Source organism: Mus musculus, chromosome 13 (genome assembly GCF_000001635.26).
Source record: "Mus musculus strain C57BL/6J chromosome 13, GRCm38.p6 C57BL/6J".
Lineage (NCBI taxonomy): Eukaryota > Metazoa > Chordata > Mammalia > Rodentia > Muridae > Mus > Mus musculus.
The window spans coordinates 97,732,301-97,749,447 of NC_000079.6; the positions used below are offsets into that span (position 1 = coordinate 97,732,301).

Sequence of the window (17,147 nt, forward strand, 5' to 3'; positions counted from 1 at the left end):
ACCATGGGTCTTCAAAATTCTCTGAGCTCCCAGGAGGGAGAGAATCTGGAGAGGTTTCAATAGTTGAAAGTGCTGGTGGATCAACAAGCCAATTCCAGAATTTTAAAAGATTCATCCTTGTACTTCTGTTACTCTAGAACCACTCCTGGTACCAACTTCTGTATTAGTCAGGGTTCTCTAGAGTCACAGAACTTACGGATAGTCTCTAGTTAGTAAAGGAATTTATTGATGACTTACAGTCGGCAGCCCAATTCCCAACAATTGTTCAGTCGCAGCTGTGAATGGAAGTCCAAGGATCTAGCAGTTACTCAGTCTCACGCAGCAAGCAGGCGAAGGAGCAGGAGCAAGAGCAAGAGCAAGAGCTAGACTCCCTTCTTCCAATGTCCTTATATTGTCTCCAGCAGAAGGTGGAGCCCAGATTAAAGGTGTGTTCCACCACACCTTTAATCCCAGATGAAAGGCGTAGCCCAGATTAAGGGTGTGTTCCTTAAACTCGGAGATTCAATCTTCTGGAATCCATAGCCACTATGGCTCAAGATCTTCAAACCAAGATCCAGATAAGGATCTCCAAGCCTCCAGATAAGGGTCACTGGTGAGCCTTCCAATTCCGGATTGTAGTTCATTCCAAATATTGTCAAGTTGACAACCAGGAATAGCCACTACAGATGGTCTCTCGGGTTCCTCAGAGGCTAAACCTGGCAACGAGTGAACATTCTAGTCTGTCTCCTGCCTGAAAGGACTAGCAGTGTCTTGCTTGTGTGAAGGGCCTCCTCCTATACATGGGACATCACTCAAACAATATCATGTAAAGCCTTTAAGATCAGAAAACATAAAAATTCTGTCAAGTTATTGACTGGACCCTGGTGTAAGCTGAGGCGTCTACTTCTATTTGCTTATTCAAAGCCTGTTGAAATTGAGTATTTTGATCATGCTATTCAGTGGCTGCTAAGACTCCACCATGTCCACTATTGAGCCTCATTCTGGTTCACAGGATGCTCTGAGAACTAACTATCGTGTGCTTGTCAAAAATATGGCTGATCCTTCAAAGAGATAATTGCTACCTGTGTATTAACGTTTTCCTTCTTTTTCTCCATCCTTTGTTCTCTAGTTTATATGTCTCTCTTCTAGTTTTCCACATAATTCTCTTTACCTCTTCTTTTCTTAATCCAGATTGTAGTTCTTATTTTTTTGTTTTCTCTTCTTTTCCACATTTTTTTTCTCACAGTAAATACAAGATTCGTCTTGACACAAAGTCTTACTATGTAGTCCTTGCTGTCTTGGAGTTCACAGTGTTTCTGTCTCTAAGGGTCTGGGATGACAACCAAGCACGCTGTTCATCCATGTCATCTTCTTGCTTTTTACTGTGGGTGAGCACCTGGGTGGATGCTCATGGCTTGTAACTGGCACTCCATCTTGCTGTAGGAAATATTAAAATGAACAACATATTATTGCACTACGCACCAGCAGGCCACATAGCACATAGCGGAGTGTGCTCATCTGGCAGACTCTCTGGCCCAGAGCTCCCAAAATGTCTCCATCTGACTCACTAAGTCTCCTTGGTGGGTCACTGCCATGCCAACCCCATGCAATGACCGACCACCTCTCAGCTGTCACAACACACAGTATCCCGGTAAAACCTACACTCTTGAAGCTTATAATTAATCAGTCAGATTTATTAATCAATAAATTCTCAATTCACAAGATGCCTACCCAATCATTTCTAAGCCAATTGATAATGATACAAGCTGAGCACCTAGACAAGTTATCCCAATCTTTCTATCCCTATATGAAATTATAGCTACCTGTGGCCATTTAAAGCCACGCAGAATCTGAATCGTCTTGTTCGTCCTCCATCTTTCTCCTTCTCCCCTACCTGTCTCCTCCATCTCCAGCTCTGCAACTCTTTGCTCCGACTCCCCTTTCCCTGTCCAATCACAGGCTTCTTGTTGTATGAATATTTAAAGTGATTGGACAGGGAAAATTCTGCTACACCATCTCACCTTCTCCCACTTGCTCCTTTGCTCCTTTCAGCCTCTCTTCTTATTTTCTTCATCTGGACCAGATCAAACACGGAGCTATGGAAATGCACTGTCTAGTTTTGATCTAAAAGGAAAGAGGAGTGGTTGGGGGGGAGAACGGGAGGAAGGAAGGGAGGGAGGGAGGGAAGAAGAGAGAGAGAGAGAGAGAGAGAGAGAGAGAGAGAGAGAGAGAGAGAGAGAGAGAGAAAACAGCCCTCTCTTAACTCTTTCCCACTTTAGCCACTGTCCATCCCCCTTGCCCCTGAGGCCAAGCTCCTCTGAACACTTGCTTTTGAGTTTTGCTTCTCTCTCTGTCCCTTCTCTCTTAAAGTCAGCTCACCACGCTTGTGGCCATTGCACAACCACCAAAGCTTTACTTACAGATGACAGAATGCCCTCCACCTTGGAGACAATTCATGTAGTTCTTGGGGGCATGGCACATCATGGATGCCTCTTCTACTTGCAGTGCTTTGTCGGCTTGATTTCCAATACCCCATGCCCTCTGATCTTCTTCCTCTCTGGGCTTTCCCTTGGCTTTCTTCTTTGCTCTCTAATTTCTATATCAGTGGTTCTCAAATTTTAGTAGGCAAAGGAAACACCTGGAAGGCTTACTGTACACATGTGCAGGGCCCTACCCAAGGAATATCTGATTCCAAGGGTAGAGATAAGCCTACGGATTTACATAGCTAATGTGTTCCTAGGTGATATGATACTGTCTATCAGTAAGCTGTATTTTGAGTAACTTGAATACTTTGAGTAAGTTTTTCCATCATTATGAACTTCAGTGATGGGGCTACGCATTTTCTTAACTATTTTTACATGTTAGAAACTAGGAAATTTTCATGTCTAGGCCCAACCTTTCTCTTGACTCCCTAAGAATCTTGTATCGCTGTTTAGATGGCTGTGGGGCACCTCATTCATTAATGTCATCAACCCCTAGCTCTTCTTTAAGATACTCTCTCCGGAACTGTCTCTTGCTTGGTTTTCCTCTTTCCAACCAAAGGCAGTTTCAGTGTTCTAATAGCTCAGGTGAAGCACAGGAAAGTCATTTGGAATTTCTATTGTATACCCCACTCCCATTCTTCAAATAATTCTTACAGGATCAAAACGGCAACTTCCCACCGTCTCCATATCTGCTCCAAGCTGCATCCTCTTCCAACCAGGTGACTGAGATTGTTTATGAACAGGCCTCTCAGCTTCCATACTTGCCATAATCTTGATTTAATAAAGCAATTGGAGCCACGTGAGTGGCTCCTGGCTCCTAGGGCAGCGTTGTCCCATTAGATTAGTTCTGTGTTGCCTCTTCCATCCTCTGCTCCTTGCTGAAGGTCCTGACTCTGTTGCCATGAATTCTTCACTTTTGAAGAAAAAAAAAAGATGGATAATGTATTAGATCTATATAAGTAATAGGCTTTATTACAGAAAGAGCAGCTGATCATAGCTCCTATGCAATAGTAGTTGGGTTAGATGATTCCTTAATGTCAAGTCTCTGAAACCTCTGCACAGCATGGAGCTGGATTTCAGGAGAGTGGCTGAGAGTGTGTGCTCGGAGGACACACTAGAGTTGGAATGTTTGCCCTTCCCCTATTTGAGGCAATTTACCATAAAGTCTCCTCCTCTGTCTCAGATACTCTCACCCCCGGAGCGGAGGTTACAAATATGCAGGTACAACACAAGTGTCTAGTTGTTATGCTCGTGCTTTGTATCTGTACTCAAGTCTTAATGCTTGCTCAGCAAGCACAACCTACCGAGCCAGCCTCCAGTCCTTGGCTACTGTTGAGAGTAGTACAGAGAGGCTCAGGCAGCCTCTTATACCCACTGTTTTGCAGATTAAAACTCTTCTGCACTGCCTTATCTGTAAGAGAAATGTGTACTTGAACTTAACCAAGAAACTCCCAGAGATAGAGTGAGAAAACAATGGTCCCCACCTCCACAAGATATCCTTTCCCAAGTGCAGACGACCTTCTCCATCTGTAGATTCTGCATGCACGGTTTCAGTTTCCTATGTATTGGAAGTACCAGGGAGCCTCCAATTATCCTGAGCATGTACGGATGCTTTCCTTATCAATTTCCCCTAAGCAATAAAGTTCAACAGTTGTTTTTGTATACTTTATACTGTATGAGATTGTAAGAATCTCCCTATTGTAAGTAGCCTAGCAGTACAGAAGGGTATATGTAAATCAGACACAACTATTATTCCATTGCAAACAAAGGACTTGATTGGTGGGGCCTGGAGAGATGGTCTAGTACAGGGCTGGCTCCTCATCTGGGCTCACGTTGCTTCCAGCAACAAACTGATTGACATTTCCTTCCAAGATTCTTCTCCTCCTATGGAGGTTTATCTCAGTGATTAGTAGTCCAGAGTCACTTTGCCTAGCCATGCTAAGCAAGGCTGCAGATGTAAGCTAGAGGATGTAGAAAAGGCTTTTTCCTTTCTCCATGGTTACTTGTCATTTATACTGTAACTGTTCTTAAAGGGTGATCTGAGCTTGAGCTAACTCTGGAAAACTCATTTTCTTTGGCTAGAATAAGGGTAGATCTGTGGTTGTTTTTAACCAAACTATACTCAAGCAAATACAGAGCCAAAGCTGACCTTGTTGCTGGGCCACCATGAAGCTCTAGGCTGGGGCTGCAATTGGTCAACAACTTTCTGGAAAGCTGGGACTTTACTAGATGCTCTTTCCGTCACTGCTTTCCTGGACATCATCATGATCACATTCACAAACCTTGCTGCAAAATGTTGATGTTGCATCCCATTTCAAATACACGGTCTAGTCAATAATAACATTAATAACATTTCCATGATTCTTTATATGAGACGGGGTCTCATGTAGCCCAGGCTGGCCTTCAACATGCTGTGCAAATAAGGCTGGCTCTGAACTTCTGATCTTCCTGTCTCTACCTCCCTTACCTGAGGTTACAGTTAAAGGTGTCATCTCACCAGTCACACAGACATGTGGTGACGCTAGGGATACTGCCCAATACACCTACTTTTTACTTCCGGCTTTGTCTCAAGCCTTGTGTACAAAACCCTACATGCATGATTCCCTTACAGGACTGACATCATGGAAGACTGGATGATGGTTTTCTATAGGTTCCCTGGTCAGAAGAGTCCTGTCCTTGGGTATGCATTCCTTTGTCTTCATTTTTAATTGATATCCTTGATATTGTGTTCTTAGATGAAGCCCAATGGGACAAAGGAGCATGCATCTGGGTCTTTGTGACTCCACTGAATCATTGTTTAACCTCCACTGTCTTCTTGCCACTCCCTCCCTGGGTCTTAGATCCTTCCCAAGTCCCTGTGTCTTAACACAGCAGCCATTGAAACTCTGCAAGAAACCTGGCACCGAAGACCAAGATCAGATCCACGTGCTCCATGGTGTCTTTGTGGGAAATACCTATCCCTCTCCTTGGCTGACAACCCTGTGAGTACACATTTGGTGATCTGCTGAGGAGAACTTTCTTTCAATAGTCTCCCGGATATGAAGTCCTTTCAAAGAGATTATAATCCCTTGAAGATCACCCTCTGGCCACGAGTTCAATTCCAGCCTGTTTTCTATTCTGTAACAGAACACCGGAGGTTGAATCTTTTGTACAGCAAAAGAAGTTTAACTATGTAGCTCATAGTTTTGGAGAGAGAAAGCCCAAAATGCAGTATACTTGTTCTTAATAAGGACTTTTCCCACCATGGCAGATAGCTTCATAGCAGTAATATATTTAAGAAGGAGCTATCACATAGCAAAACAAGACAGAGCAAGTAGGGGTCAGATTCATCTCTTTATAAGAATCTATTCCCATGAGAACTAACTGAGATCACACCAGAAGCAAAAACAAAACAAAACAAATCTCTTTGGAGGACAAAATCTCAATGATCTTATTATCTCTACCAAGCCCCACCTTTTGAAGATGCCAGTACTTCTCAATATTCCCCCTCCCCCGGTCCTCCAGCTCCCAACATGAGAATCACTGGGGGATACACACAATATCCACAGCTCAGTGACTGGACAACGAGCTTTCAAGAAAGAAGACTTCTTGGCCCAATCTCCCTGCGTCCTTCTAGTCCCTGTCAGGAAGAACACACCTCTAACGAATACACCACACACATTTCCAGACACAAGGGAGGGTCCTCGGGTATCTACGAGAGTCATCTTACCTCACATGCTCAGAACCACATGTGACAGAGCAGCCCTTGCATTTTAGTGCCTTTCTGGGTATCCCACCCCACCCCTTGCTTTTTCAGCAAAGAACATGAATTTCCATTTTGTGTTGATCCCTGCAAACTGTTAGCCATTCCTAGTTCTGTTCATCTCATAGTAGTCCTGTTATAGCACAGGAAGAGGCCACAAATCCATGCGGATGGAGGAGATGTTCAAGCCCAAAAACACCCACAAAAACCCACCCGAGCAACCCAGCCGCATGCTCTCAAGTCAAGGCTCGCTGAATTATGCATTAGTCCCTGCAGAGGTCTAACCCTGTCTTTTTGCCCCATCTGAAGTGTCTTCTCATTTTTACACATCATAAAATCTATTCATGGCTTGCTTTTATACTGGAGACTGATAGAAGCGTGAGCATTTGGCAAGGTGGGAAAGGAAATACAATTGCGTGTAAGCTATCTGAGTAGATGGGCACATAATCAAAAAGGCACCTTTATGTGCAGGACACAAGAGGAAGGGCTGTTTGGAACCTGTGGGTCTCCTGAATTGTGCCCAAGTGTATTGCCAGCAGCGAGAAGCAGATGGGAAGGCACACATTGGAGATGATGGGAGACATAATGACAGTACTGTGCCAGTTGCCTTCTCCCTGCAAGGTGTCTCAGTCATCAGTTAGATAGAGGATCACGTATATTAACCATTTTAGAGATTTTCTCAACTGTGTGAAGCATTCTGATAATATATCTTCTAACAGATGGGAAGGAGACAGTGGAAGTGTGTGTTGATGGTTGTGTGTGAAGACAAAAGGAAGTAATTGAGAGCAGGCACCATGGCATGTTTACCCTTAGCATTCAGGGGTAAATAAAGGAGTCCTGTAAGACTGAGAGCAGCTTGGTCTACACACACACACACACACACACACACACACCACACACCATCTCACATACCATATATACCACATACACCACACCAAATACAGTACACACACTCACACACACACATACACAAATACACAGCACACACACCATATACACCACACACACACACACACACACACACACACACACTTGTACACACCCATACACCATACACAGACATACAACACACACACCATATACACCACACACACACACACTCACACACACACACACACACACACACACACACACTACATGAACAAACACAACACACACACCCCACAGAGACAGAGAAGAGGGAGAGGGAGGAGGAAAATTGACAGACAAGAGGAAAGGACACTTTCTACTTTACTTTGGAAAGCAAGCAAAATCCAATGTCAAAACCTAATAAACACATTCCTAAAAAAGAGAAAATAGCAAGCCAGTATTACCTATGCCCATAAACACAAAAAGCCTTCATGACGTACCAGTGAATTAAATCTAACGGTATATGAAAAACAAAACAATCATTATAGACAAGGAGGAGCAAGCTCATGTATGTGAGGATAGTTCAACACCAGAAAACCAAAGAGGGTAATGACTTAGATTAGTAATAAAAGCAGGAAACAGCATGGCCACTGCAGGAAAGTCACAGACAACAAACAGTGTGGGCATATTTAAAATTCAGCTCAAAGTAAGAACAGGAAGAAACTCCTTCGGGGTCAAAAAGAAATCTACCAAACCCCAGAGTCAACATAAGATTTAGGACTCACATACTGACTTCTCGCCTCCTAGATTGACATAAAGGCAAGAACGATTATTGTCTTGTCTCTCTGTTCACCTCCGTAGCCGAGATCATGACCAGTATGAAAACAATACCAGGTATGACAATCAGAAAGGAAGTAATGATGCTCTCTATCTACAGACGGCACAGTTATTCATATAGAAAGCCCCAAGGTATCTCAAGAACCCCTGCTACAACCAAGAAGCCAGTGTAACAGGTTGGCAAGAATAGAGTAAAATGCAAGACTCTACTGTATTTTTTTTTATGTGATAGAAACAAGTGCATAGAAACTGAGACTTAAAATCACTGGGTCACACACTAAAACTCTGAACAGCTCATTGTCTGTAAATCATATCATTGCCAAAATTACAACAGTAAGACAAATGACTTGCTTGCCTTTAAGTGCTTCATGGCATGGGGAACAGAATACTAGCAACCAACCCTGAAGAGGGTGCTCCCTAAGGACAACCACTCTCCTGGCAGCTCTTGAAGGAAGTAGAGACCTGTCTTACAGAATGCGGCTTACCTGTAGGCTGGCCACGTTGGCAACCTCCCTCGTGTACAGCCTCCATTCACACCAAGATGACAGTTTGTAGGTGCAGTGAGAGAGTTAACAGCATCTGCAAGCTACCAATGTGGGCCCTGGGAAAAGCACTCTGATCTAACAGGGCAATGTGCTCTCTTAGCCGCTGAGCCATCACTCCATCTCTCCAGCCTGACAAGGAAAGTTCTTGATCTCCATAGCCTGCTCTCACTCTGAGATCCATCCTTACCAGTGATGGACCAATCGCAGTCTTTATGTTTACCACAGGTATGTGGCATCTTTACACTAAGACCACAGCCAGAACCAGGGTGTTCCCTTACAGTGTGTTTGGACAGTCATCTGGGCCCTTGACTATATAGCAGTCAAGAGTCTATTTTCCACGCTTTCTTTCTTGCTGTGCAAGAAAGGAACTGAGCTCTGGATATCTGCCCATTGCTCTGCACCTGTTAGGAGTGGGCCTGAGATCCATGTTGGCAGAGCTCTCTGTTATTGCCCCAATGGGATGGTTATCTCACTCTGTCTCAGAAACCTCTGAGGCACATAGAACTTTGGCAATCAGTATTGGCCTCAGCCAATGCTCAGCTAAAACTCAAGGTTCTCTAAGTAGAGAGTCTATTTTCTCTGTTCTCTGAAGGCAGTCTCCAGGTGGGAGGCAAATGACTTGATTACAGAGGCGTCACACCTAAGAGTGCACCCTGAGCGTCTATGAGCAGAAAAATGGATGCTCTGCTATTGATCCCATCTGTGGAGTTAGACATACATCTACAAGGGGAAAAAAGATTTCAAAGAAGATTTTAGCCTCTATCTTGTGTTTAGGGGCAAAATATTATTCTCTGAAAGAAAAGAAAGTGATTTAAACACAACCATTTAAATTCTGTGAACTTTTTGTTGGCATTCCGTCTTTCTGAGAAATATGTATCATTTGAAATCATTAAGAGCTTCAACCTCGGCCGGGCGTGGTGGCACACGCTTTTAATCCCAGCACTTGGGAGGCAGAGGCAGGCGGATTTCTGAGTTCGAGGCCAGCCTGGTCTACAAAGTCCAGGTCAGCCAGGGCTATACAGAGAAACCCTGTCTCAAAAAAAAAAAAAAAAAAAAAGAGCTTCAACCTCTGACAGGAAATACATATAAATAAAAACCAATGCAGAGTAAAAATCAAATGCAACTGTAACTGTAAGACTTAAAATAGTTGTCCATACTAACTCACTAGATAAATGCAAACACAGTTAACTTTCCTCTTAATAAACAGGCATTAGATCAAGGGTTTTTTCTGGACCATATAGTAATTTTTACCATGTCAATTTTGATATTCTATGTATAAGCCTGACTTAGCAAGACAGCACTTTGACCTATATCAGAAAAAAAAATGTGTTTATCTTCAAATGCACAGTAATAACATACCTTGTCCTCTTACGAAGGGGAATGTAGTATAGATTTGCAAAAGCAAATTAAGACCACTGACAAGAAAAACATTGCATGCTTTTGTGAATAAGTGGCAACCTGAAAAAGTACACACAAGTTCCCAATGCTTTCGTCCCATCTTCTCTCTTGTGTGTGCATGTGCACATGTGCATGTGTTTGTGGATATATGAATGTGCTGGTGTATATGTGTGTGCACATGTGTGTATGTGTGTGCGCATGTGTGTATGTGTGTATTTGTGTGTACATGTATGTGTATGTGTGTGCACACATGCATGTACACATGTGCGTATGTATGTATATGTGCGTGTGTGTATATATGTGTGTATGCATGTATGTATGTATACATATGTGTGTGTGTGTGTGTGCACATGTCTGTGTTTATGTGGGGTTTTGTTGTTTTAAGATAGTTTCTCTGTATAGCCCATATTGGTGTTAAATTGCCAATCCTCCTGCCTCTACCTCTGGGTACAGGGAACACAGAGTTGTAGTATTGCTGCTCCTTGTTCTTATTTTTAAAGGAGACTTCGAAGATTGAGACTTGTAGATTAATAGCTAAAGGAGGATCAGTCAGGGTTTGAACTCAAGTACCTCAGATACCAGTGTCCACGTTGCCTCTGTCATATCCGTGCCTCTTCTGCCTTTGTTCCTTCATTCAAAGTACATTCGAAGGGCACCAGACTCCATCAATGGGCACTAGACTCCAGTGACTAGAGGCATGTGTTAGTCACTTTACTTCTCAAGTCAGAGTTTATTTTGGTGTACAGATAGGGCAGGAGAGTAAGGCCACTGTTCATGTTGTATCCAGTCAGGAAGCAAAGAGATGACGTCTAGTGCCAAGCTTGAGTTTCCTTTTTATGTGATCCAGAACCTCAAGGTACCACTCACATTCAGGGTAGGTCTATCCTCTTCAATAAAATCTTTCTGGAGACCCAGGGGTGTGTTTCCATGGTTATGGGAAATCTAGACAAATGACAATGATGTTTAACCATGAGGCATTATGTCATTGGATAAATGACAGTGTCGTAGGTTGACTTCACAGTGACAGAAAGACCTCAGGGAACATGGACCAGCAGTGTGGCTACATTCTACTGTATAGCACCAACTGGAATTTGTGGACTCCTGATGTCAATCATAGTCTTTGTCCCTCCACCTCTTTTTGATTGTCTCTGGAGATACTTCATCTGCATATCACATGCTCCCAGGTTTCTCCCAGAAGCCATGTGATTAGTGTTGGTTTCTGGTCTGCCACTGTCACCCTCCCAGTCGACCATGGCTGGGTCCAGCTGCTCCCTGCTCCAGCTCCAGGCAGATGGGGTTTCCAAAGCCACCTCTGTTCTGCCCATGGCTGTTTCAGTGGACAGTTGCAAAAGGCTGGGGGAGTGGAACTGCTCACCATTCAAGCGTGTTATCACTCCCTGCAGCAGCTCCTCCCCTCAATGAAAATTCATTATCGGCCTTCAGCAGAATCAGCCTCTTAGCTGGACTTGAAGGTTGCTGAGGTGGAGAATGGGGAGACACCAGAACCCCAAACCTTCATCATAAACCTTCAAGAGTAGTGAGAATTCTAAAGTTCAAATATAAAAGCAAAGTTTTCTTGTCCCTGCTTCAGGACTGCTGTAGGAAGACAGAGGCTCCTCTGACCCCACCTTGGTTCTGAAGAAAGTCTACTGCACAGTCACTGGGACACTCACTCAGACTGTTAGTCTGGGGAGGAAGGGGGCCTTTTTATTCCTGTGATGTGGAGGTAGCTCAGATTGTCTTCCTTAAGAACTGGCATGTGCCTTTGGCAAGTTAGTAATATTTTTATAGTGAAATTGGGTCCTCTCTTTACCTAAGTGCTCATGGAAAAGTATCTCTCTCATACTACCAAGAAGTCTCACGGATTCAAAGGCTGCCAGGACATCTTTGCATTCCTTGTGACCCAAGGCTCAGGAGCCTGCCTGCAGTTCAGGTGCTGGAAGAAGAGGGTCTTGCAAGCCTTTCTTTCCCAGAATTAAAATCACGAATCTCACACTGCAGGATTAAACTAGCTTTCTGGCTCAGGGGAAGACTGGTCACTTTGGTATGTGCATACAATAACTTCGGTTGAATGCCAGTGGCTCCTGACAGTAACCTTGAGAGGTCTGCCAACTTCTTGTCATTTCCCTTGGTTTGGAGGGGAGCTCTGAGCACTGGTGGCTCCATGATTCACATTCTACCTTCTGTCTGAAGTCTCTAAGCTCCCTAAAATAAAGAAAAGAAAAGAAAAGAAAAGAAAAGAAAAGAAAAGAAAAGAAAAGAGTCAAGTTTCTTCTGTGGGTGAAGAGTTGGCAGACAGTCTGAAAACCAAAGGGTGATTCTCTCAAAAAGAAAGAAAGGGGGGGAGAGGAAGGGGGAGGGAGGGATGAAGGAAGGAAGAAAAAAGGCAAGCAAAGCAAAGCAAAGCAAGACAAGACAAGACACTACATCTTCCCCCTTGGAATCCTTCTATGAAAATTCTGACCCTGCTTTTTCTAGACACATTGAAGGAAAGCTTACAAACAGTCCGGAAGGCAGAAAAAGGATCCAGGTTTCTCTGTGCACAGAGAGCGATCATTCAGATTAGCTGAACATTTTTTATTTTTGCTCAAATTTGAATACTTACAAAACCAAATGAGAAAAAAAAATAGTGGCTTCCCTAGCAAAGAAAAGCAGCCCGAGAATAAGTGTCAGGTTGGCAGGCTGCCCTGTGTCAGGTGGAGAATATGAATCGATTGACCAGGTGGCATCTTCCAGATTGTCCTCTTAATGGGACAATAGAAAGAACACACGCTTGGGCTTGCCGTCTGACAATCTTGCTTGTGTATAGCAGAGGCACAGTTTATGCAGCACACAGCGCTTTGCTCTTCCATGGCTACACAGCGTGAGTCTGGTTCAGAAGCCACAGTTACTCCCAAACATACTGAGCTGCACCAGCAGAGCCAGGACCAATGCACCCTGCTCCTTACCACACGTCCTATAGAGCTTTCAAAAATAGTCAGCAAAATCCATAAGTCCCATGTGTGCCGGATGTCAGTGTTCTCCATCATTACCTGAATAAAACAAAATGACACAGAGTCATCTAGGATCTGTGGTCCCCAAACTTGAACCGTTTTGTGCACTAAAGAGACCCAAGAGGAAACTGAGAAGGATTTTCAGTATCTAAAAAATTATATTACAGAGACTTGGGATGTAGGTCTTTTTTAGTTTGCCCAGTGTATATGAAATTGTGGGTACAAACCCAGCATCACACAAAACCAGCCCACAGCCAGTGAGTGCTTGAATTCCTTGTTAAAACGATTTCATCACATTCCTATTTCAGTTGGTGTTCTGGAGATTTAAAAAGTTCTTTTCTAGCTATATATGTAGATGAGGGTGGCCTAGTCGACCATCAATGGGAGGAGAGGCCCTAGGTCCTGTGAAGGTTCTATGCCCCAGTATAGGGGGAATGTCAGGACTGGGAATGGGAGTGGGTGGGTTGGGGAGCAGTGGGGAGAGGATAGGAGATTTTCAGAGGGGAAACTAGGAAAGGGCATAACATTTGAAATGTAAATAAAGAAAATATCTATTAAAAAAGAGCCAAAAAAAAAGCTCTTTTATGTGCCCATGCTAGAAATAGAGTGGTCCCCAGGATCATCTATTCGCAACTCTGTTTGATGCATCATTGTTGGTAGCCACTATCTCCAGGATTAGAGGGGAAATAACACATTTTAAGTCTGGGCACAACTTATTGCTTTACTGATTGTTTCTATTTGATCTGAGGAAAACTGCTAACAATGAAATTAAACCTAAAAGGTGACAGGTCTGTAGTCATTATGCTGTGAATGGCTGAGGGATGACAGTCTTCCAAAGTTATGAAGCCATACAACTAAGGGATAGATCATGTTATAGACCAGAGTCAAGTTCCGACACACCCTTACTTTCATCGTATGCAAACAGACAGTTAACATTCAGGCACGAACTATTTGTCAATGGTAATTAACAGTAGGTTGGGTGCAGACACAAGAAGACTTCAGCACACACTAAAAAGCTAAAAGCACTTATGCAAATGAGTTGTCTCTAGGAAAGTTAGAGAGAACACTGTATGTTGACAATGTTATTAAATCGTGTGTAAGGAAACCTTCACAGGAGTAAAGTATAAGATAATTGTGAACACATATGCAAACATATACACTCATCTCCAAGAGCCTGCCTTTAGTCATTGACTAGCACACTATACTGGGGATGCTACACCCTTCTCTATCTGGTGCTTCCTGTGTGCCAGCAAAACCCAAGGGGCTGTTTGGAAAGGAAACTCCTGGGCCAGAGAGGTGGCTCTGGGGTTAGGAGAACACATTGCTCTTGTAGAGGACTCAAGTTTCTTTCACAGCATCTGCATTAGATAGCTCACAACTGTCTATACTTCCTCCATGGGATTCGACAGGTCTGGCCTCCACAAGTACCTGATCCCACAAGCCCACACACATAACTAAAACCTAATAATATCACAATCTAAAAAGAAAAAAGAAGCTCCACTTCTCCCCCCCGGCACCAAGTGAGTCTGTTTGTGGAGTAAGAACAGTTAGACTGGTGTGCCTTTCTGAAGGCCGTGATAGGCAGGGGCGGCGAAGCTTTGCCCTGTGTTGCCCTACCATTCATGTGTGTCCCTAGACCTTGGATTTTCAATTCAACTCGCATGTGTAAGTTGAGAACCTATAAATCACCAAGGGTCTTCCAAACAATGTTAGTATGTAAATATAAAATATAGCATTAGCTCCCCATCGTTAATATTGAAGAGTGAGTCAATATTTGATAAAAAAATTGTCTCAAGGGAATGCGCCTTTCTGCCTGGTTCTATGCCTCGCAGACTTATTCAATTATTATTTAATTACCCGGTTAAATGTCATGGCTTACAAAGCAGGGATTAGATTAATAAAAGCGTGAGGTTTATTTTCGACCAGTCCCACATTCGATAGAGCTGATTTTGTTTTCCCCCCTCCCTGGGCTCAGGATTTACATCAGCCTGCTGCACCTGCTTCCATAGGGAGCCGACTCTGTTTGATCCCCCACCGCTGCCTCCTACACTTTTGAAAAAGTTGTTCTGGGTTTGTTATAGTTTGCTAGCCTTTCAGCTAGTTCTCCACCCCACCTCTTCTCCCCCCTCTGGGAGCCTTAATTCTATAGCAAACCAAATACCTTAACAAACAGTCGTGTCTGAACCACAGAAATAGAAAGCAGACGCTGGGCCGTGCAGAACCATCTAGTTTCAAAAGAAGGTAGGACACCATGCAGAGCAGTTCCAAGCCAGCACCTTATGACTGAATGGCTTGCTGGTTAATTCATCGCTACACGGTTGCTATAGCAACCTCTCTATCGGGAAGATTTCTTGGCACCTAAATGGACTTTATTTCCCTGACATTCAAAGAGAAGGGCAGTGACAGTGTCTAATGAGAAGACTGGGTGACATCAAATGGCTCGCTTTTCAGATTTACCATATTGGACCAACATTTGGGTATTTTGAGCATGGTCTTTTGTCAGTCCTGGAGGGCAGAGGTGCGCGATCGTGGTGGGGGTGGAGAGGAAGGGAGGGAGCAGACAGACCCGGGAGGGCTGGGGGGAAGGCTGGAAGAGCAGCTGAAACGTGGTGGGCCACTCAGGCCTTTTGTTCCCCACCATCTGTGTGCTGCGGTTTTGGGATCGAAGCCAAAGGCACGTTACCTGTAGTGCGCTCCCAGAGCCAGGGCAAGGCAGCCCAGTCCTGCCTCAGAAGCCTCCTATTATGCAGGGACATAATAGCCTGGCAAATAAAGTATCCGAACATTTGGCTTTATGAATATTGAGCAAAAGTCTTCAAATACATTATGAAAATGGCTCTAATTGAACAGACGTCTGAATCCCACGAGCTCAAGGCCACTCATTTGTATGTTAAGTGTGATAGTTGTATACATGAGGACTGTTTTTCAAAAGAGCCTGGTACACTCAAAGGGGTCCCATTTAACAATTGCTCTAAAGTATAGTAAGGTCATATAGCTGAAACTGGATGGAATATAAGTAAAGTATATGTATATACACGATTTTCAGATAATGAAAATGAAAATCAGATATACACATTTGAAAAACACCACATATCCTTGTAGGGAGCCAGGTGGGCAAGCAATATTAATATCCTTAAATTAAAAGCAAGCAAGCAAACAAACTAACCGTGACTCACGGGTTCACCTCTACTAATCTGTCCACAGGTAACCATGGCGACAAGCATAAAGCATTGATGAGATGCCAGTTGACTAAAACGTATATTATCACTTAACTGTCTGAAATTCTCTAACTGCAAAACACAGCGAAGTGATTAAAACCACTTATGGTATGTCCATGTAACTTTGCAGCCATTAAACATACTAAGGTATGTTTGGCAAAGTGACGAACATATTAGCAACATTAATATGTTTAGATCCGGCATATTTATAAATAGTTGGTCCCCACTGCTACTGGGGGATGGTGGGACCTGGAGGAGGTAGGGCCAAGTTGAAGCAAGTGATGGACGGTAGGTCGGTGAGATGGAGACCTTGGGCAGTTCTTCTCTCCTTTGCTCCCAGTTGTTCCAGGTGAGTAGCTGGGTTCTGTCACATGCTCCCTGCTATTGTGTCACAGCTCTGAACCATGAGCTGAGACAAGCCTTTGCTCCTTTTAAAATGGATATCTCAGGTATTTCTTCACAGCCACTGGGAGTTCACTAAAACAGCTAACAAGCTAAGCGGACGAGGCAGCGTGTATGTGCTATGTGGCCATAGCAGACGTGTCTAAACAGCAAAAGCTTTCAGACGAATTAACATTTCAATGGCCAATGTCTCCATAGACCAGAATTATAGGTGATTTTGCTTTTTGTTTTTAAAATTTACTGTGCTCGTTTGCACTTTTTGAGTTTTCAACGACGAGTGTATTTTGCTGCTTTATCCTGTGTTATAAATGCATCGTACAAAGGAAACACTTTTCATCTTTATGTCCAGCAATCTCTTTTGCAATGCATGTCCAAGTTGTTTTAGGAGAAGGGAAATCTTGGCCAGATGTTTTTTGATTTTTGTTTTGTTTTGTTTTGTTTTGTTCTTTCCCCGAGTCAGGGTTTCTCTGTGTAGCCCTGGCTGTCCTGGAACTCACTCTGTAGACCAGGCTGGCCTCGAACTCAGAAATTTGCCTGCCTCTGCCTCCCAAGTGCTGGGATTAAAGGCGTGCGCCACCATGTCTGGCTGGCCAGATGTTTTTAGACTCACTATGTCCTGATAAATTCAAGTCCACTCTGGGAATTAATGGACAGAGATGCCCAGGTTTCCTGGCCTGCAGAAAGATGTAGGCTAAGGTCCT

The 17,147-nt window shown here is 43.6% G+C and overlaps 1 long non-coding RNA gene across 2 annotated transcripts; it reads right to left on the reverse strand.

The window, feature by feature from the left end:
* Positions 1-1,197: 1,197 nt before the first annotated feature.
* Positions 1,198-15,111, reverse strand: 5330416C01Rik (RIKEN cDNA 5330416C01 gene). Of its 2 annotated transcripts, NR_152140.1 has the most exons (7): positions 14,988-15,111; positions 12,782-12,865; positions 10,404-12,038; positions 3,947-4,092; positions 2,400-3,375; positions 2,001-2,103; positions 1,198-1,416 (listed from the first exon to the last, which is right to left on the reverse strand). It is a non-coding gene; the product is annotated as an RIKEN cDNA 5330416C01 gene (long non-coding RNA). The 2 variants fall into 2 exon arrangements; NR_152141.1 differs by lacking the exons at positions 1,198-1,416; positions 2,001-2,103; positions 2,400-3,375; positions 3,947-4,092; positions 10,404-12,038 and having other exon boundaries at positions 12,394-12,865.
* Positions 15,112-17,147: the final 2,036 nt, after the last annotated feature.